Source organism: Canis lupus, chromosome 14 (genome assembly GCF_011100685.1).
Source record: "Canis lupus familiaris isolate Mischka breed German Shepherd chromosome 14, alternate assembly UU_Cfam_GSD_1.0, whole genome shotgun sequence".
Classification (NCBI taxonomy): Eukaryota; Metazoa; Chordata; class Mammalia; order Carnivora; family Canidae; genus Canis; species Canis lupus.
In genome coordinates, this window is record NC_049235.1 from 5,706,347 (window position 1) to 5,727,964 (window position 21,618).

General features: G+C 39.5%; 1 protein-coding gene and 1 long non-coding RNA gene across 3 annotated transcripts in view; both read right to left on the bottom strand.

Annotated features, from left to right (window-relative positions):
* Positions 1-21,618, bottom strand: part of MKLN1 (muskelin 1) — a 328,108-nt gene that overhangs the window by 241,038 nt on the left and 65,452 nt on the right. The gene's annotated exons all lie outside the window — the stretch shown is intronic.
* The window catches only part of LOC111098725, a 26,126-nt gene continuing 4,508 nt past the window's right edge, over positions 1-21,618 (bottom strand). The window contains exon 3 of the long non-coding RNA XR_005369297.1: positions 1-240. This is a non-coding gene — a long non-coding RNA (uncharacterized LOC111098725). The remainder of the gene's footprint in view (positions 241-21,618) is intronic.

The following is a 21,618-nucleotide window of genomic DNA, read 5'->3' on the forward strand; positions in this document are numbered from 1 at the left end:
TGAGGTGTGACATAATGTAACATTTTATTTTTATTAAACGTATGCTAAAATTTTATTTCTTAACATTTATATGAGTAGAAATTGCTTTCTGGTGCCCTGATCTCCAGAGAGAGGTCTGGTTCTTATACCTTCTGCAGGATGGAGACTGTGAACACATGACTGCTGGCTGGTATCCCAAGCGCCACACAGAAATTTCAGAGGGATCCGCACATTGCCCAGCTCCTACCAGAGGTGTAAGACCTGGGAGAAGATATTTTATAAAATCAGGCCTGAGATCTCCAAAGGAAATCCTGGGAGACTGTACATAAACCAGAGAGGCAGCATAACGCAGGTGTCCCCCCACCATACAAGAGTAGAGCATTCCTACGAATCCTTTCATAAGCTGAAATGGCATGAAGCAAAGAAGCTATTACCATCAATTTATACAAAATAACCTCTCTTAGGCTTTCCTGGTACCTCAGGACACATCTTGCTAACAGATGCACAAAATAAATCGAGATAAAGCACAGATGTTCACAGACACAGTTCAAAGCTATGGTGACTTGGTGCTGAGATACTGGGTGTAGTTCTCGGGAAAGGAGCTTGGCGGGGACATTCTCACTGCTTGGGGTACACGCTGCCTCTGGATGGTCTCTGTGTAAAACAAATGCTGAACGTACTGGTTTTGCCTTTTGCCTTTTTTTTTTTTTTTTTTTTTGGTAAAAGCAAAAATCCTCTTCGGATTTCTTTTGGTTAGCAAAAACGAATATGAATGTGGGTCTTTTGTAAAAACAAAGTGGTGTAATTTTTTTAAAGGATTTTAAAATTTATTTATTCATTCATGAAAGACACACAGAGAAAGAGAGAGAGAGAGAGAGAGAGGCAGAGACACAGGCAGAGGGAGAAGCAGGCCCCATGCAGGAAGCCCCATGTGGGACTCGATCTCGGGTCTCCAGGATCACACCCTGGGCCAAAGGCAGGCGCTAAACCACTGAGATACCCTGGGATCCCCATAATGTATACTTTCAAAAAAGCAAGGATATGATACCTCTATGGTGGTTAAAGGTATGGATTTGGGAGCCAGGCTGTCTGGACTCAGATTCGGGCGCTACCGCTTATTTATTTATTTTAGATTTTATTTATTTATTCATGAGAGAGACAGAGAGAGATTGAGAGAGAGGCAGAGACAGAAGCAGGCTCCATGCAGGGAGCTCGATGTGGGACTCGATCCCTGGGACTCCAAGATCATGCCCTGAGTAGAAGGCAGGCGCCAAACCGCTGAGCCACCCAGGGATCCACCCACCCCCCCACCCCGCCGGGGGCTACCGGCTGCTTATTCGCTTTGGGACCTGGAGCAAGTCACTTAACCTCTCTGGGTCTTAGTTTCCTCCTCCATATAATTCGGGCAATAGTAGTTCCCAGTTCATAGTGTTGTTGTAAGGCTTAAATGGGTTAGCATTTAAAGGGTTAAATGGGTTACTATTGAAAAGCACTTTGAATATTACAGTTTAAAAATGACATGATCAGGGCCCTGGGTAGCTCAGTGGTTGAGCCTTTGCCTTTGGCTCAGGTTGTGATCCCGTGATCCTGGGGTCCTGGGATCAAGTCCTGATCCAGCTCCCCGCAGGGAGCCTGGTTCTCTCCCTGCCTGTGTCTCTGCCTCTCTCTCTCTCTGTCTCTCATGAATGAATGAATGAATGAATCAATCTAATATGATCAGATCTCCAGGCCTGGAAACCTCGCTTAGTCTTATGATTGACCCTGTTTCCAAGAAGGCCTGGGTTGGCTGTGGTCTGTACCTATCCTCCGGCCATACCAGCTTGAGAAAATAGGAGAAGGATACCCCAGTACCTTTCCCTTCCACGCTTCTTGTCCAACATTAGGCAAGGCACTTCTGATCTATCTACCCTGAAGCCTAGCAACATGCATGCCCAGGGCCAAAGCAAAGTCAGAACCGAGGACAGGTGCCTGGGGAAGAAACAGGGAATTCCTGGGTGCAAATCCCTGAGGCCCTCGGCAGGCTCCATGTTGGTGCTGTAACTGAATCCCACACTTACCTGTCCTTCATGGATACTAGGCACAAAGCTAAGTTTATAGAACAGAAGGAAAAGCCCTAATTGAGAAAGGTAGGAAAAGCAGAGGAACGTGCAGGTGGCAGGAAGAAGGATCATGGCAAATGAGAAAACAAATACATGAAGAAAAAAGTAGAAAAGCTGAAATAAGTACAAGGGAACTTTTTTTTTTTCTATTTTTGACCAAGTGGAGAAAAAAAAAAAAAAAACCCCACAAAAGAATAAACCAAGCAACTAGAATCAGTCTGAGCCAGGGAAGGGAGGGAACGGGCAGGAGAACTGCAAATATATGCTAATTACCTCATCCTTCCTCCTGTGCCCTGCAAGCATGGCTCCAGAGCCCATTTGTACATTGGCCTAGTAATGATTTCATTTCACAGACTTCCTTCCACTATTTTTTTTTTTAAACAAAGTCCATCACAACTCTGTTTTGGGAAATAGAAACAGTATCTATCTTTAGGAAATTTAAATGCCAAAAAAAGCTCAGATAAGCAAAATTGAGAAGTAAAGAATAGTTGGTGTGACCAGGACAAATATCAAATCACAAATATTTGAAATTCTTCCTTTTCTGAGCCCTAAGGAGAAAAGTGCCTTTGTTTGCTGAATTGGCTCACAGAGGACCTGGCCTTTGCTGTATTGCATAGGATGTTGGATGACGAAAAGAAGCCAGAGGAAGGTCAAATATTTGTCAAGAGCCTACTAAGCATCAGGCATTCTGTGAGATGCTAGAAATTTAAGAGCAAATGAAACAGGCCCCTACCCTCATGAAGTTAACACTCTTTTTTTAACTTAAAAAATAAAATAAAATAAAATAAAATAAAATAAAATAAAATAAAATAAAAATAAAAAACTAGTAAATTGTACATGACATAAAATTTACCACTTTTTTTTTTTTTTTTAAGATCTTATTTATTCATGAAAGACACAGAGAGAGAGAGAGGCAGAGACACAGGCAGAGGGAGAAGCAGGCTCCAGGCAGGGAGCCCGACTAGATCCCGGGTCTCCAGGATCAGGCCCTGGGCAGAAGGCAGGCGCTAAACCGCTGAGCCACCCCGGGCTGCCCACCTTAACCATTTTTAAAGGCATAGTTCAATAGTGGTAAGTATGGTTACACTATTGTGCATCCGATCTCCAGAACTTTTCCACCTTATGACACTGAAACTCTATGCCCATTAAAAAAACTCTCTCCTGGGATCCCTGGGTGGCGCAGCGGTTTGGTGTCTGCTTTTGGCCCAGGGGGCGATCCTGGAGACCCGGGATCAAGTCCCATGTCGGGCTCCCGGTGCATGGAGCCTGCTTCTCCCTCTGTCTATGTCTCTGCCCCCCTGCCCCCCGTGACTATCATAAATAAATAAAAATTAAAAAAAAAAAAAAACTCTCTCCCTACCCCAAACCGCTCTCAAGGCATAGGCCACGATCATTTTACTTTCTGTTTTTATGAACTTGATTATTCTAGGTACCTCGTGTCAGTGGAATCATAGAGTATATGTGTTTTTGTAACTGGCTTATTTCACTTGGTATATCCTCAGAGTTCATTCATATTATACCATGTGTCAGAATTTTATTGATTTTTCAGGCTGAATAATATTCAACTATATGCATATGCCACATTTTGTTTATCCATTCATCTACTGATGGACACTTGGGTTGCTTCCACCTCTTGGCTAATGTGAACTGACACTTGTAAGTAGCTTATCCATTCATATTTGGATTATTTCTTTGCCTATCACTTGGCCTAACTAGATAGTTAGCTGCATAAGGACCTGTGTGATTTATCTTTGTATTCCAACTTCCTATATAATGCTGGCACATAGTAGGAACTCAATAAATGTTTGTTGGCAAAATAATTTATTTTTATACTTCTTAATCACTACTGCTGCAGCTGGCTGTTTTACATATTTTAATAAATAAGTTTTGCAATTTTAATGAATGCTATTTTGATTATATTTACATACTAAGCTAGTTTATATGAGGGATTAGTATAAAAAATCTAAATCTCAATCAAAATCCACTTTCTAGATGAAATGCCATTGACAATTCCTTCTCATTCACTTTGCTTAAAATCAGCTCTTGCTGATCTTATTCTTTTCCTTCCATTCCTTCCTTTTTAAGTCATAGCATTGCCTAGATATTAAAGGCCTTATTAGGGGTCTCCTCAATTCATGAGATACCCTGTTGAATAAGGCTAGCATGGGCCTAGGATTTTGTGTGCTCAGCTCAGAAACTTTCATTGAGGGTCATTTTGTATGAGGTACAAGATGAACAAGGCACAGCCCGACCTTTGGAGGAACTCACAATCTTATCATTCTGCCTGGTTAGTCTTGGCCCCAATTAAACAAGAAGCCTCAGTTTTCTCAGGTGTTGGAAATAATATTTACCTCCATTTCTCACACTGAGTTGACAAACACAGACACTGTGGCATTCACAAAACGTGAGGAGCTGAAAGATGTTGTGAAAATTCTGAGTACTATTGTATTTGATGATAACTACTATGTGTGGTGTCAGTAGGGGTAGAAGCTAGTTCTGTAATTCTCTACAAAACAGACATTTGGAATTATGATATCTGGTCAAGAAGGCATAATTCCATGCAAATCTTTGGGGGACTTGCTCAGCTACAAACACAAAGCAATGGTCTTAAAAATATAAAAGAGAAAGATGAAAAGAAACAGTTGGACCAAAATGTGAAGTCTTCTAGGAACCAGGAATACAAAGTAGAATGAGATTGAAGACATGGCCCTGTTGGGGTCCAGGTGTGAGGCAGAGGATGCTGCAATAGAGCCTCTGCAGGGTTAGAGGGACTAAAAGTGAGGGAAGTGGGTGGGAAGCAGAACCAGGTTCACTGTTTGAAACTACAAATGGTAGTTTCAATACAGGGGCTAGACTGATAACCCCCATCCTCCCACACACAAAGTGGCTTGTTGAAGAGGCTAAAAAAAAAAAAAAAAAGCTCACCACTCTCTGAAGATGGGCCTTGCAGGAAGAAATGATCAGGCAGGAAGACAAGGAAAGGCACATGACAGGAATGACAGGAAACTGGATCACAGTCCTCTATGACTGACCCTATGGCATCTCTATTATCACAGTGAGGGAAAAGAAATGAAAAGCCCTCTTTAATTGGGTAATATGATTGTCTACAAAGAAAATCAAACAGACTATCCTGAAAAGATATTAGAACTGAAAAGACAACCCAGCAAGGCTGTGGGGGTGTAAGATCAACAAGCAAAATTTAATTGCAATCCTATAGCTCGGTACTTATCACATACAATAGTTAATGGCAAACAAAAGACACATCATGTTTAACAGCAATAAGCAACGAAGTGCCTAGGAATAAATATAACACAGATGTGGGCTTTTATTCATAAATTAAATGATGTTGATTTTATATATAAAATATTTTTGTGGAACAAATTAAGATTGAATAAGTGGAGACCTATACCATATTCATGAATTGGAATATTCATTAAAATGAAGATGCCATTTCTTCTAAAGTTAATGTCTAATTTCAATGCAAACCCAGTTTTTAAAACCCCAACCTGATTATATAACATGGAACAATAATCAATTCATTTATGTAGAACAGTAAAGGGTCAGGGGCAACTGGGTGGCTCAGTGGTTGAGCGTCTAGACACCTTTGGCTCAGGTCATGATCCCAGGGTCCTAGGATGGATCCACATTGGGCTCCCTGCGGGGAGCCTACTTCTCCCTCTGCCTGTGTCTCTGCTTCTCTTTGTGTGTCTCTAATGAATAAATAAAAGCTTAAGAAAAAAAAAAAAAAAGAACAGTAAGCCATCGAACTAATTATAGTTGGTGGGAATGTCTTTGGTTGCAAATGAAAAGAATATACAACTGAAAGTGGCTTAGATGATAACAGCTTTGTTATTTCACATCACAGGATGTCCAGCTGTAGGCAGCTTCAGGATTGGTTAATTCAGTAACACAATGATATCACTAAGACCTGGGACCTTTTCATCTGTTGGCCTAGCCATTCTTAGTGTGCTAGGTTCCAGTGTGTCCTCTCAGGGTGGCAAGATGGGTGCTACAGTTTCAGCCATCATGTTTTCCTCCAACTCTGTACAAAGATAGGAAGGGCAGGGCAGCCTGGGTGGCTCAGCGGTTTAGCACCTGCCTTCAACCCAGGGCATGATCCTGGAGACCTGGAGACCTAGGATCGAGTCCCACATAGGGCTCCCTGCCTTGGAGCCTGCTTCTCCCTCCACCTGTGTCTCTGCCTCTCTCTCTCTCTCTGTGTCTCTCATAAATAAATAAAATCTTAAAAAGAAAAAAGATAGGAAGGGCAAGTCCTCTTCTTTTGTACCTTCTTAAATGAAAAGAAAACTTACCTATCCTCTCCAACATCCACCCTAACACAATTTCCACATAGGTTTCATTGGGAAAAGATGCAATACATGCCTATGGCCAAACCAGTGCTAACAGAATGTAATTACTATAATAAGCTTAAACTAAGCAATGAGGGGTAGGGTTCATGGACACCTGAAAAAAATTTAGGTTCAGTTAGAAAGAAGGAAGAGACAGTATCCTTTGGACAGATAATCAACCACAGTACTCAACAGTACTCAAGGCAATTTTAAAAAAGAATAAGTCAGGAGGTTTGCCCTACCAAAAAATCAAAATTTAAAACCAGAGATTTTAAACAAACCTTGAGAGAAAAGATGAGTGTTAATAAATGTGTGTTGGAATACTTATATATGTATTTCCTATTTCACATCACAAGATTTTAAGTTTATTTAAAGACCTAAATGTGAATAGTCAAATTTTATATCTCTAGGAAAAATATGAGATTGTCTATACACCCTTGGGATAGGAAGAATTTATCAAATACAGCACAAAAGAATAAAATATCAAGGAAAACCTGAATAATTCTACTAGTTAAAATAAAAATACATCAACAAAGTGAAAAGACAAGCATAAGTTGAGAAGAGATATTTTCCCAGACATACAACAAACAAGGTATTCATATTCAAAAATTATAAAGAACTCCTGCAAAGCAATAAGAAAAAGAAACAACGAGAAGGAAAATTTGACAAAGGATGTGAACAGGCAATTCACAGAATAGAATCCCTAATGGCCGATAGACATATAAGAGGATGTTCAATCTCACTAGAAATCATGGGAAAACAAAATAAAATGATAAAAAGTTACCATTTCGTAACTATACATAGGCAAATATTTTAAGATTTAAAATTACCAAAACTTAGCAAAATGTGGAGAAATAGGACTCTTAGAAAGCAAAATGATGATCTATACATATAATCCTAAGACTCAGCAGTTGTTCTCTTGCCTAGATTAGTGGTTCTCAACCAGAGGTGATTTTGCCCCCTAGAAAACATTTGGCAAGGTTTCTGGTTGTCACACCTGTGTATCAGGGTTGCTACTGGTACCTTTGGGGTAGAGGTGAGGGGTGCTGCTAAATATCCTACCCCACAATAAAGAGTTATCTAGTTTAAAATGTCAGTAATACCAAGGTTGAGAATCTCTGGCCTAGAAAAACTCTTAGGTAGTGTATACCAGAAGCTAGGTATTTAAATGTTAATTGCAGTATTGTTTATTATACCAAACAACAGCAAACTCAAACCAATCCACACATCTATAGTGCCAAAAAATGGAAAAGTAACTTAGGTATTTTATTATTTTTTTAAAGAATTTATTTATTTATCCATGAGAGAGAGAGGTAGAGACATAGGCAGAAGGAGAAGCAGGCTCCCCTCGGGGGGCTTGATGCGGGACTCAATCCTGGGACTCCATCCCGGGACTCCAGGATTACACCCTGAGCTAAAGGCAGCCGCTCAAGCACTGAGCTACCCAGGTGTCCCAACTTGGGTGTTTTAAACAAGGGAATAATATATAACAGGTGAGATTAATGAATTAGTTCTTCGGGTTGAAATATGAAAAAACCTAAAAAGTAATGATGACTAAAAAAGTATTGCAGAATGTTATGTACAGTGCGATATGGTATCCCTTTACATTTTACAAATATAAAACAATACTATATATTGTTTATGAATATGTATATATAATATAAAAGTATAAAAACATGCATGAGAATGATTTATAGGGACTTCAAGATAGTGACTACTTTTGGGAAAAGGGGGAAAATAGAGAAATGAATGAGATCGGGAGTAGACAGTGGGTTTCATCTGTTCCAGGACTTTTTACAACAAACAAACAAAAAACCCAAAAGCAAGTAACTCAGACATTAGGATTTGTTGAGTATTTTATACATAAATGTTTGTTAAACTTTTCTATATTTTTCTGTTTGAAATATTTATGATAAAAATATTTTAAAACATTTTAAGAGCTGCATCTGCAAAGATGAGTATTCTGTTTGTTTCAGGAGCATAGAGTTGGTGAAGCAAGCCAGTGTTTCCAGAAGAAAATGTGCCATTCCACAGGGAAATTAGAAAAGGAAAAAATGACCCCTAAATGAAGGAGAATGTATTCATTTAAACACCCCTCGCCCAGGGATTCTTGGCAGGAAGAGTTTGCTTTCCTGCAGCTCCAGTGATTGGTAGGCTATACCTCTGTCCATGGTCCTATTCCTCTGCTTCAAACAACCTTAGAAGAATTCAGAGGGAGGTTCAAATTTGCAATGAAGAAAGACATTGATGTGTTCTAGATAGAGCTGAGAAGCTGAGAGAAGAGGAAATATTGTGGGTATAGCAGATCTTTTGAAAATTTGAAAAGAAGTTCTGACTGTCTGCAGCAGGTCCCACCAGCAGAAGGGGATCCTACGGGACAACCACCTTTGTAATATTGGTGAATATTGTCTATCTGTGGAGTGAGCTCCTCTTGAGCTGAAGCCTGCTTGGTAGGAATGATACTATCATCTCCCTAACATTTAATATCTTTAATGAAAGGCCTTCTCATTCCTAATGCTTTTCATCATTTTTTTCTCAACACTGCTATAAGACCAGTCGATATTCACCTCTGCTTTTACGGTGAAAAAGAGACTAACTAAGCTTTCCAAAGACTTAGGCTCTTTCTATTAACCAATATTTTTACCTAAGCCACTGGGAATATATAAACAGTGAGAGTAACTCAACTGAGAAAGATATTTTATGGGCATCCCATAGTAATCACCTATCTTTTAAAAAGAAACAACATTTTTTGAGATCCCAGGAGGTGTCTGGCACTGCACGAAGTGGTATGAGCATGAGAGTGCAGAACATAATGTTTGGGAACATGATGTTCCTCCAGGGACTTAAAAATTAATGCAGATCCAAAACTGTTAGAAAAATGTTGGTTGTAATAAATTATGGGAAAACAAAATGAAAGGTGTAAGGGCAAAAATCCTGAGCATAGTGATGAATTAGGAGACATGAAAGCAGAATATGATGAGCCAATTAACCTCAAGAGAACACAGACTTCGCAGGATGGGCAGATACACAAGATACTCACCCTGAGAAGTCAATTTTATGGACTTAGTTACAGTTACTTGTCCACACACACAAAATCAATAGCTGTTTCTGATGGGCCACCAGCAAAAAAGGAAAAGAAAAAGAAAAAAAGAAAGAAAGAAAAGAAAAATTACTGTTCTTTCTATAGATGGAGTCTAAACCATCCAGCATACAATAAAATGTTTAAGGAAAAAAATATGTGGGTTGGCAAACTTTTAATCAACAAAACTGGTGATCTACTTTTGGTGATAGCTCTAATGGAAATAGATGCAATTGCGTTTGTAGATGCTGATTTTTATCAGCAGCCAGAAACTGTGCTAAAAGCTCAATTTGGCCTACTTTAGGTTCCCTGGGTAAGTTAGTGGGGGAATTTTCGCTGGGTTATTTGTTATATGTCAGAAGAGGAAGTAAAGCAATACATGAACACTGTAATATATAGGTGAGAAGCTATCTTAATAGAAATAGTTCTCTAGTCTAGGATGTTTCCCTACCAAGCTGATGAAAAGTACTTGGAAATGCAGGAACCTAACTGGTCCTCAGACTGAACTCCCTTCATTGCCCCAGCCTTCCTGTTTTAACAACTTTGATCTTGCTAACCTACCAATACTAGGAAAGTAGGTTTTATATACGGATAGCTTCTGATTTGGGCTCCTTTATGGCCGTTGCACCTTCATTCACTTTTATACTTATTTTTTTCACATTCTCTTGTATTATAGTCATATGAAAAGATAAAAATGTCTAGAAATGTGTTTTCCATTGTGAAAGGAAAGAATTTAGAATCACTTCCACATGGATATCTTTTTTTTTTATTTTTTTTTTAAATTTTTTTTTTTTAATTTTATTTATTTATGATAGTCACAGAGAGAGAGAGAGGCAGAGACACAGGCAGAGGGAGAAGCAGGCTCCATGCACCGGGAGCCTGACGTGGGATTCGATCCCGGGTCTCCAGGATCGCGCCCTGGGCCAAAGGCAGGCGCCAAACCGCTGCGCCACCCAGGGATCCCTCCACATGGATATCTAACAGGCATCTCAAACTGAACACAGCCAAAGAGAACTCTTGATTCTTTCCCTTAACCTTCTTGTATCAAACAACACCAAGAGACTTAACTAGAGTTTTACTTTTCTCATAAACAGGATGTCTGACAGAAGATTTTTTCTGGTATTGGTTCAGCTGGTCAACTATACCATCAAGAACCCACTGATGGTATTTCTCTTTTTTTCTATGTCACCATCCCTAACATGTTTGCTTTTAATTGTTATGTCTTTTGTTTTGTAGTCACAAGATGGCTGCTGTGACTCCAAGCATTGCGATGGTGCTCAAGATAGCCATGTCTATCCCCAGAAGGCTTTCACTTAAGTCTCATTAGCCAGAAATGAATCACTCTTGGCTGCAAAGGAAATAGGGAAATTGAGTAGCTAGCAAAAGAGAATGGGATTATTATGACTGAATTATAGCAAACATGATTCATCACTTGGAGCTGGACATACTGTCACCCTCAACCAAGTCAGGTCTCTGCTAGCAAGGAGGAGAAGAACAGCTTAGCTGTTAGGGTGCCTGGGTGGCTCAGTCAGTTAAGCATCTAATTTCAGCTCAGGTCATGATTCCAGGGTCCTGAGACTGAGTTCCACATTGGGCTCCCTGCTCGGCAGGGAGTCTGCTTCTCCCTCTCTTCCCTGCTCATGCTCTTTCTCGCTATCTCTGTTGCTATCTCTGTCTCTCTTTCTCTCTGTCTCTCTCTCTCTCTTAAATAAATGAAATCTTTTAAAAATATATAAATCAATAAAAGAACAGCTGTTGAAAAGGGAATTGACACAGTCCACCATACTTATTCCCAGCCTACCTGTCTCACTAAATAGCATCACCATCTGCCCAGTGCCTAAGCCAATAACAGAGGAGAGAACTTTGATCTATTTCTTTCTCCTATGTCCACCATAGTAAACCACTAGAAAGTTCTGTTGACTTTACCTCCCATATGTACCCCTAATCCATTCTATTCTCCCTGTCTTTGCCACTGCTGTCTTAGTTCACGTCACCATTGTTCACCTGAATTAGTGCAATTGCCTCCTGAAGAAACAGAAAAAATCATGTCCTTGTTTAAAACCTCCCATTGGCTTCCTATCTCACCTAAAATCCAAATTCCTTACTATGACCTTCCATGCTTAAAAGATCCAGTTTCTGTCCTCCTGTCCAACTTTATCCTGCCTCAGACTTCCGGCCATGCAAGCCTTCCTTCTCTTCCTCAGACTCTAACTTGTTACCATCCTGGGGACCTTCAAACCACCAGTTTTCTCCGCCTAGAGCACTATGCATTCTGATATTTTCATGACCAGCTCCTCTTTGTCATTTAGATCCCTGTTCGAATGTCATCTCTTCAAAGAGGTCTTTGCTGGCCACCCAGTCTAAAATGGTAAACTGGTTGGTCATCCAACACTTCATTTTCTTTTATTTCTCTGTGTGGCACCTATCATTGTCTAACATTATCTTGTTTACCTTGTTATGTATCATGTAATAAAATATAACTATTTTCCAACTTCTCCACACTAGAATGTAAGCTCCATGACAGCAGAGACCTTGTGCGTTGTATTCACTGCCATATTCCTAGCACTTAGATCAAGGCACATGGCAGGTTCTCATCAAATATTTCTGAGTGAATGAGTACATAAGAGGAAAGATTTTTTAAATGGAAACTTTAGCAATAAAAGAACATCTGTAACCTATTATCAGCATCCTTAGAGTTGTCCTTCATAGAGCAAAAGAACTTTGTTATTAAAGGATCTAAAATGTGGTATGCTTTAAAGACATCACAATTAATAAGCAATACTAATTTCTTCCACATCGTCTCATTCCTCCTGTGTCCTACTTTTCAGAGCTAAACATGCCAGATGTACTCTTAGTCTTCGTGCTCTATCAGTGCAATTATTGACTGCCTTCTTTCCTTTTGCCCTCTTGATATGATTACATTTTCTCAACATTTTCTGATGTTTTAAGACAATTTAAAAGAAACACTTGGGCAATGTCCTCCTTTCCTCCATTTTTTGGGGCTAGGATTTCAAGAAGGGAGAAAACCAAAATGTTCTTGGGAGAAGAGAGAAATACTTAGCATCTGAAATTTTCTGCCTTTCTGTGAGGTTTTCATATTTCTGTGTATGTTCTTCTTACAGGCTAAAACAGTTTGTATTCCCTTCACCAGAAAACCAGATTTTCATCAGGCTGTCCTTCAGGTAAAATGCTAAAATTGAAGAATATGGTAGCCTTCATTCATCTCCCTCTATGATCCTTTAAGTCCTTCCCACACCTTCTCAATCCTGAGGCAACCTTCTGTAGGCCCAGGCTTCTGGATCAGCAGCTGGCTGAACCCACTGGCTCAGCCTGCATCCCAGACATCTTGTGCATCTGGCAGGCCATGGCACATTGAAATTGTGAACAGAAGCTTTGAGAAGTTCATCTCCACACTGGGGACACAGCATCCTGGTGATGGTGACCCAGCATACTCCAAAATGCCCTTATGTTTAGAAAAGTCCCCAAATACTGCTCATAAATTACACACAAAGAATCCCTGGACTTGCCAATAGAAAATAGCAAAATGATTCCCATCCTCAAAGGGCTTCCGTGAATATATTATACACAAGAACGAACTGTTCCTCTGTACTTAACACAGTCAGCCTCTCGCCCATCTTCACCTGCCATCACCACCCCCCCACCCCAGTACACCCATGTCTAGCTTCACACCTACACTTATCTCTTAGACATTCACAGGCCCCTGAAACATAACATGTCCCAAAATAGCCTTGGCAACATTATTGATCACATATCCGTAAAAAATATGGGGAAGTACAACCCCCAAATATATGTATATAAAAAAAATAAGCTGGGGACGCCTGGGTGGCTCAGTGGTTAAGCGTCTGCCTTTGGCTCAGGCTGTGGTGCCAGAGTCCCCGGATGGAGTCCCTCATCGGGCTCCCTGCATGGAGCCTGCTTCTCCCTCTGCCTGTGTCTCTGCCTCTCTCTCTCGCTCTCTCATGAATAAATAAATAAAATCTTAGATAAAAAGCTATACACAAATATTTCTTTAAAAACAAAAAACAGGAATAAAACAAGTAATTTATTTGATTCAATACTGTTGGGAGCCTATTTCCAGATCATATCTCAGATTAACTGGATAATTCTATTTCATTATGGTTATCAGGATTCTAAAGATGGCTCTCCAAGAATCCTATCTCCTGAACTTCAGTCAAATACTAGTCTAGGTACTGATTCCATCACTAATCTAGATACTGCTGTGAAGGGATTCTGCAGATGCAATTTAAGTCCCAAATCAGTTTACTTTAAGATATGGGGATCATCCAGAGGGGCCTGGGTTTGTGCAGGTGAGCCCTTTAAAAGAATAGTTTCTTCAGTTGGTAGCAGAAGAGGAAGGCAAAGAGATTCTGAATGTGAGAAAGATGGGAGAGTGATTGCTGGCTTTGAAGATAGAGAAGACCACGTGAGAAGGAATGTGTGTGGCCTCTAGGAACAGGGAATGGTTCTTGGCTGACAGCCAGAAAGAAAACAGGCACTTCAGAGCTCCAGTCACAAGGAACCAGGTTCTGCCAGCAATCTGAATGAGCTTGGAAGCAGATTCTTCCCCAGAGCCTCCAGATAAGAGTCTAGCCTGACTAATACCTTGATTTCTGCCTTGTGGCATCCTAAGCAGAGAACCCAGCCAAACCTGCCCAGACCTCTGAACTTCAGAAGTGTGAGCTAATAAATGAGATGTAGTTCTAATCCCCTAAATGAGTGGTAATTTGCTGCACAGCAGGAGAAAACTAATGCATCCCTTTGGTTTTCACATCTCTAAATAAAGGTAATAATGTCTGGCTATGTCCTAGAATTACTCAGAAAACAAATGTTAATAAGATTTAATTAATATGTTTTAAGTTCAACCAGAAAAGAAGTATGCTAAATTATTTTCAAGATGCTAAGATTTTTAAAAAGATTTTATTTATTTATTCATGAGAGACATACAGAGAGAGGCAGAGACACAGGCAGAGGGAGAAGCAGGCTCCCTGTGGGAAGCCCAGTGTGGGACTCGATTCCGGGACTCCAGGATCACGCCCTGAGCTGAAGGCAGATGCTCAACCACTAAGCCACCTAGGCATCCCAAGATGCTATGATTTTTTAAATTAATTGCAACACACATTGAGGTTCAATCCAGGACAATTAGACTTAATCCTAGTTAGGTCTGTTTTCTCATGTTCATTGCAATGACAGGACAGGGCTAGCTTAGAAGCCATCTCTGATGAGTTTAGAGTATACAACTGTTGCTTCAGGGGGCCATGATTTAATCTGTAATTTTTTCACTTCACAAAACAATGTCTGACATTTTATAGATATTTTATTGGATACCACATCTACATATCAAATAGAGGGATTTTTTTTCTTAGCTATAGTTCTCTCTCTGAAAAACTTGACCTCTACCTTGGCAAATTTGTTGAAATGCATCAAGCTGTATTCTGACACTGAGAACGTTATGAGAGAAGAAGCAAAAGATGATCGTACCTGCTTTAATAAAATGGATCACTGAGATAAGAGAAAGCCAAAAAGTGGGGCAAGAACATTCTGACCACATAATCATTCCCTGGGTAAACAGAGACGCTGCTGAGCCTGCTAACCCAGATTTCTCCTCTTCAGAATCATGCGTGGAGTTCTCTGCTGAGCACAACTCCAAGACCAGATGTAGTTTAAAAAGAGTGATTTGGGGGATCCCTGGGTGGCGCTGCGGTTTAGCGCCTGTCTTTGGCCCAGGGCGCGATCCTGGAGACCCGGGATCGAATCCCACGTTGGGCTCCCGGTGCATGGAGCCTGCTTCTCCCTCTGCCTGTGTCTCTGCCTCTCTCTCTCTCTCTCTCTCTGTGACTATCATAAAAAAAAAAAAAAGTGATTTGGGGAAGATAGGAGGAAGTAAAGTAAGTGAGAGGTTGTATACAAGGTGAGAACATTCCAATTTAGGGAGTAGACTTTATATACAGGAAGAGAGGTATAGCTCGGTAGTTAAAGCTATATGACTGTAGGCAAATTACTTAAATTTCCTGAGTCTCTGTTTCCCCACATCTAAGCAAGGATAGTTTTTCAATGTTCTCAGTACAGGGCCTAGGACATTGGAGTCTTCAATAAACGATGGCCACATCAGGATCATGCAATGTCATCCTTCCGCCCTTGTCCAAGAATCCTGGATAATCATCGCTATTCTAATGGATGCTAATAGCCCCGCTGGATAGTCCAGAGCATCGTGTTCAAAGCAAAAGGCCCAATGTCCAGGCCAGAAGTCTAGCGCAAACACTCCCTCAAGGGAGGGAGGGACAGAGAGAGTGGGTCTGGCTATGGAAAGCTGATTCCTCAGGCAAGAACAGGGTACTTAATAGATCTACAAAAGGAAGGACCTGTAGGCAAATATTCACAATTAAAAATCTCTTCCTAAAACAATCCAATTTTCTGGCTCAATCAGTTGACAATAACTTGGCCATTGAAAATCATATTTTTCCAACATGGTCCATTTTCTTGGCTTTCCTAAGTCATTAATTATGACCATGTTTTCCCAAATGTGGAAATTCCCCTTGCGCAGATGCGTCTGCTGGCCAACCCTCCTTTCCTGAGAAGTCTCCACAGCACAAAAATATTTTTGTTTTCTCCAATTGCCCACAGGGAAAATTTCCTCACTCTTTATTTCCCTCCTCCCTTAAAGCCCTCTGGCAATTTCCAGGAACCTGAGTAAACCAGAATCACTCAGATCACTGGAGAACCTTTTGGATGTTCTACTTCTAACATGGTAAAAGAGAATCCTAAACTTTAAATTTAACATTATTAAACCAACCTTAAGAGTTCCTTTTAATAACCAAAGGCAATGCCACTGAAATCAAAATGCCTCCCACTCCTGCCTGAAGAATATGGCTCTGGGATTTGAGAGCTTAAATTATAAACAGAGGTGGCCACAGTAATTATCCTTGTACCTGGATCAAATGCCATTATGTGAAATATGCTTCAGACACATTAAAGTCCTATACAAATGTAGACCTTCAGCCAAGTGGATATACAATCTGAATAGGACTGATTATTCAAATTGTAAAAATTAGTTAGAATTTACTCTGGTTACCTGACTCATCTTCCAGGTTTACAAAAATGCTCTGACAATGGTATAGGTACTTACTCCAGAGATATTTTGTTCTTTCCAGAACATTCATCAAGAAGCATTCCTGTGGGGGCATCTGGGTGGCTTAGTCTGTTAAGCATCTGTCTTCTACTCAGGTCATGATCTTGGAGTCCTGAGATCAAGCCCTGTGTTGGGCTCCCTGCTCAGGGGGGAGTCTGCTTCTCCCTCTTCCACTGTCCCTTCCTCCTTCTTGTGTGCTCTCTTTCTCAAATAAATAAATAAAAATATTTAAAATAAAAATTTAAAAAAAGGAAAAGAAGCATTTCTTTTTTTTTTTTTAATTTATTTATTCATGATAGTCACAGAGAGAGAGAGAGAGAGAGAGAGAGATAGGCAGAGACACAGGCAGAGGGAGAAGCAGGCTCCATGCACAGGGAGCCCGATGTGGGATTCGATCCCGGGTCTCCAGGATCGCGCCCTGGGCCAAAGGCAGGCGCCAAACCGCTGCGCCACCCAGGGATCCCAAAAGAAGCATTTCTGTTCCAGAAATTAAATTTAACTGGTGGGGAGGGGGTGGTAAAGTGATCAATCAGATTGGGTCTCTGCCTTCAAAGTCTTTATAATCTAATAAAGAAGGTGTGTTGTATATACTCTCAATGGTTCTCCTCCAGGGGCAATTTTGTCTCCTCTACTCCAATATGTGGAGATATTTGGATTATCAGAACTAGAAGTGGGGGTGCCACTGGCATCTAATGGAAAGAAGCAAAGGATGCCTTCTCAACATTGTTCAATGCACATGGTAGCCCCCCACAACAAAGAATTATCTGGTCTGAAATGTCATCAGTGCCAAGGTTGAGAAGCCCTTAACTAGCCACAGCGCCTAGAACAAAGGGCTTGCTGGTTGATTGGCTGGTGTTAGTGTGCATGGTAAATGACCTTCATCCCAGTCATTCTGAATTTGCGCCTGTGCCTAACTCATTATAACTGTTAGAAATCTTTTGAATAAATGAGCACATTTAGACAGGTATTAAACAGAGCATGAGATAAAGTGTTAGGCAAAATGAGTGACAATTTAGAATGAATTGTTAACTCAAGGGGACAAAAGTTTTCTAGCGTGATGCCAAACATACAGCAACTGCTCAGTGAATGTGAACTCAACACATTTAGATATCCTTGCCACACTCTTTTGCTTAAAGCTTACGGTGCACATTTTTGAAGACTCTTATCTATAAAGCAGTCCTGGCAGTAGCCTTTCTTCTTGGAAATACTTCACTATGGATTGCTTGAGTGGCATATTGTACCATAAAGGGATAAAACATGAATTTTTAATAATATAATAGCATTCCAAATTTTCACTAATTCAAGTTGGTCCTTTCCCTAATGTGCCTAATTAGTGAATATTAAAGAAGTATGACATTTCAAACATCAAAAAACTGAGGTGGCCACCTAATGAATTTGGGGAAGAAGGAAGAAGTATTTTATAAAAGGCAAAAGATTTATACAATTTGAAGAGATACCAAAGAATGGAAGAAGTATTTTGAGGTGTGGCCTTAACTGCTTTACACAAAATGTGGGTTCTGCTGCCTTTTTTTTTTTTTTTTTAAGATTTTATTTATTTATTCATGAGAAACACAGAGAGAGGTAGAGACATAGGCAGAGGGAGAAGCAGGCTCCCTGTAGGGAGCCCGATGTGGGACTCAATCCCAGAATCATGCCCTAAGCCAAAAGCAGACACTCAACCACTGAGCCACCCAGGCTTCCCGGTTCTGCTGCTTACATACAATAAAAGTAAAAACAAGTAGCAGCAGCATAGGCTTTGTAACTGTTGCTTGATATGCATAAAACACCATAAGAGAATGGTTAACTGCCACTCTCAATTAAGGATCAAGTAAAATGAAACTATATCTTTAAATTAGAATATGTGCCTTCGGCCCAGGGCCTGATCCTGGAGTCCCGGGATCAAGTCCCACATCAGGCTCCCTACATGGAGCCTGCTTCTCCCACTGCCTGTGTCTCTGCCTCTCTCTCTCTCTCTCTCTCTCTCTCTCTGTGTGTCTCTCATGAATAAATAAATAAAATCTTAAAAAAATAAATCAGAATATGTCCATAGAAAAATAAGATTCAGTTTTCTAAATTAATTTACACTTTTTTTCCAGAAAAATTATCAGGTGGTCTAATGTTCTAGTGTTTATAAAATAAACAGAGCTATTATTGCTCAGAAAAATCTGTACTTTTGATTAAGCAATTACCTTCTATTGTGATTGTGTGAGTTACCAAGGAAATATTGTCTTTCTTCTTCCACCTATTTGACCTGCATCTTCTCAAGGTAGGTTGGTGAGTAAGTCAGGAAATGGCATCTAATTTTGTATTAACATTAGTCAAATATAAGTAGGAGGAGAGAGCTACCACTAAAATTTTAAATAGAAAGAACTGGGATAATCTGCCATTTGGATAATCAGTATCAATGTTCCCTGAATTTAACACAGATAATGGAGACCACTATGTCTCTGATATTTGCAACATAAAAGAAGTAAAATTTCCTTCAAGTTTGAAAATTCCCAGTTAAGTCTTTTTCCAAAAGTGACTTTAATAAGGTATGTTTAGGAGCCAAGTGGGGAAATTTAATTCTACTTTCCATAAAGAAACAATTAAACAAATAAAAATTATTTCACCTCTGCAAGAGAAGGAATCTTATGGGATAAGTTGACTGATGAATGAATAAGATTAAAAGTGACACATTTTAAAAAAATATCAAATGCTAGAAAATGAAAAGAATAAATTTTGGCTCACAGAAGTATTTGGTATGTTCAGAAAAAAGACATCACCTGTAAAAATAGACCTCAATGTGGCATATAATAACTGACACAGCTGTGGTATTGGTCAATCAAAAAAGATGTCCAAGTAGGCAGAATGGACAGTTGGCCATAAACAACTGGAATGGCCAAACTAATAGGTACCAGCTAAATATCAACCCTGCTTATTTCATATGGCCAAGAGACTCAGTATAACATTGACCGTAAATTGGAAAACACTATGGAAACATATCTTATTGTAATATGTTTTTGATGCAGCTCAATCAAGAGTTAGATCATGGATATGTAGACAAAAATAAAAACTTCTGCTATTTTCAATTAAACTCATCTTCTTACAATTGCTAATGGACTAAGGATTCTTTTTCCCTTCACTTTCTTTCATCACTTTCAAATGAAATAGACATTATGATAAAAATTTAGGTTTGGGGTTTCTTTAGACCATCATCAATAAGACCATCCTTCCTTCATTGCCTGAATGCAAATCTCTTTAAAATTCTAAAATATCTCTTATCTCCATGTCTGGAATGATATTCCCATAAAATCTGTGATGGTTATATTTAGGTGGTAGATGGGTAGATGGAACACAAACAGTATTACACCACAATGCAAAACATAAAAAAAAAGGGAGTTATTCCTAATCCTGCTACCCTTTAAAAAATCAACTATTTTTGAATTTCTGTTACTGATCCAGGATCCCCCACTCTCAAGTAAATAAAACCCTTTAGGATCCACAAGAAATGTGGGGAGTTTATTTTTTTTTCTTCCTTACAGTCTTTTGTGTTGTTTGAATTTTTTTCAATAGTTTTTCTTACAATTCATTAAAATAATAATCATTTTTAAAATGTCTCTATTCTATTTATTTAGCCAAATTGTAGTTTTATCCTACTAGCTAATTGATTTTCTGAATTTGCTTCCCCAAACTCAACACCACTTTCATTTTTTTTAGGACCGAATTTTTAATTAATTAATTTTCAAGGTTTTTATTTTAATTCCAGCTGGTTAACATACACTGCTATATTAGTTTCAGGTGTAGGATATAGTGATTCAACACTTCCATCCATTACCCTGTGCTCTTCATGACAAGTAGACTACTCAATCCCCAGCACTTATTTCACCCATCCCCTCCCTTTTGGCAACCTTCAGTTCTCTGTAGTTGAATCTGCTCTTGATTTCTCTCTCTCTCTCTCTCTCTCTCTCTCCTGTTTCCCTTTGCTCATCTGTTTTGTTTCTTAGATTCCTCACATGAGTGAAATCATATGGTATCTGTCTTTCTCTGGCTGATTTATTTCGCTTAGCATAATACCCTCTAACTTCATCCACGTTGTTACAAGTGGCAAGATTTCATTCTTTCATGGCTGAATAATATTCCATTGTATATAGATATCATATCTTCTTTCTCCATTCATCAATCAATGGACACTGAACTGCTTCCATATCTTGGCTATTGTAAATAGTGCTGCAATAAACAGGTGGCAGGGAGGACATGCAGCCCCTTGAATTAGTGCTTTCATAATCTTTGGGTAAACCACTTTCATTTTAAGCTCATCTTGAAAGAATCTCCTTAGAACCAATGTGGAAAGGCAGGATATCAAACTGTTTCCACAGGGCACACTATCTTTGAAAGATCTTCTTTTGTTATTTTTGTTCTTTGTGTTATCACATCTAGTTGTTTCATAATACTGCTAAACTCTTCAATTTCCTTTGAAAGGAATACTGCCATATGTACACTTTAGGTAACTTGGAACACATTGCTCAATGTAGATGGTATTTCTAAGTGTTGGAAATATCCCTGGATAAAATAATCTCAGAAATTTTCCTTTGTTGTACAGGTGTCAGAGTGACCGAAGGGGGAAGGATTTGGGAGAGACTTGGGAAATAGTGTGGTAGTGAGGCTTACAAATTCTTTACACAATTTTCCTTTTCCGGGTCTGACTCTCATGGTGTGATGGACACCATTGACTAATAATAACTCCAAAGTGTCTTTAAGCCAAATGGTTCAGCCTCTTCATATTTCTCATGGATCCTAAATGGTAGTATTTGCTTGAATCTGGGGGATCCTGGATTAGCCACAGAAATTCAAAAATAGTTGGTTTCCTAAAGGGTATCAGATTAGGAATAACTTTTTTTTTTTTTTTTGCATTTTGGTATAATGCTGTTTGTGTTCTATCTACCCATCTGTCAGTATATAAGCTTTAAAAAGTAGGACATTTTT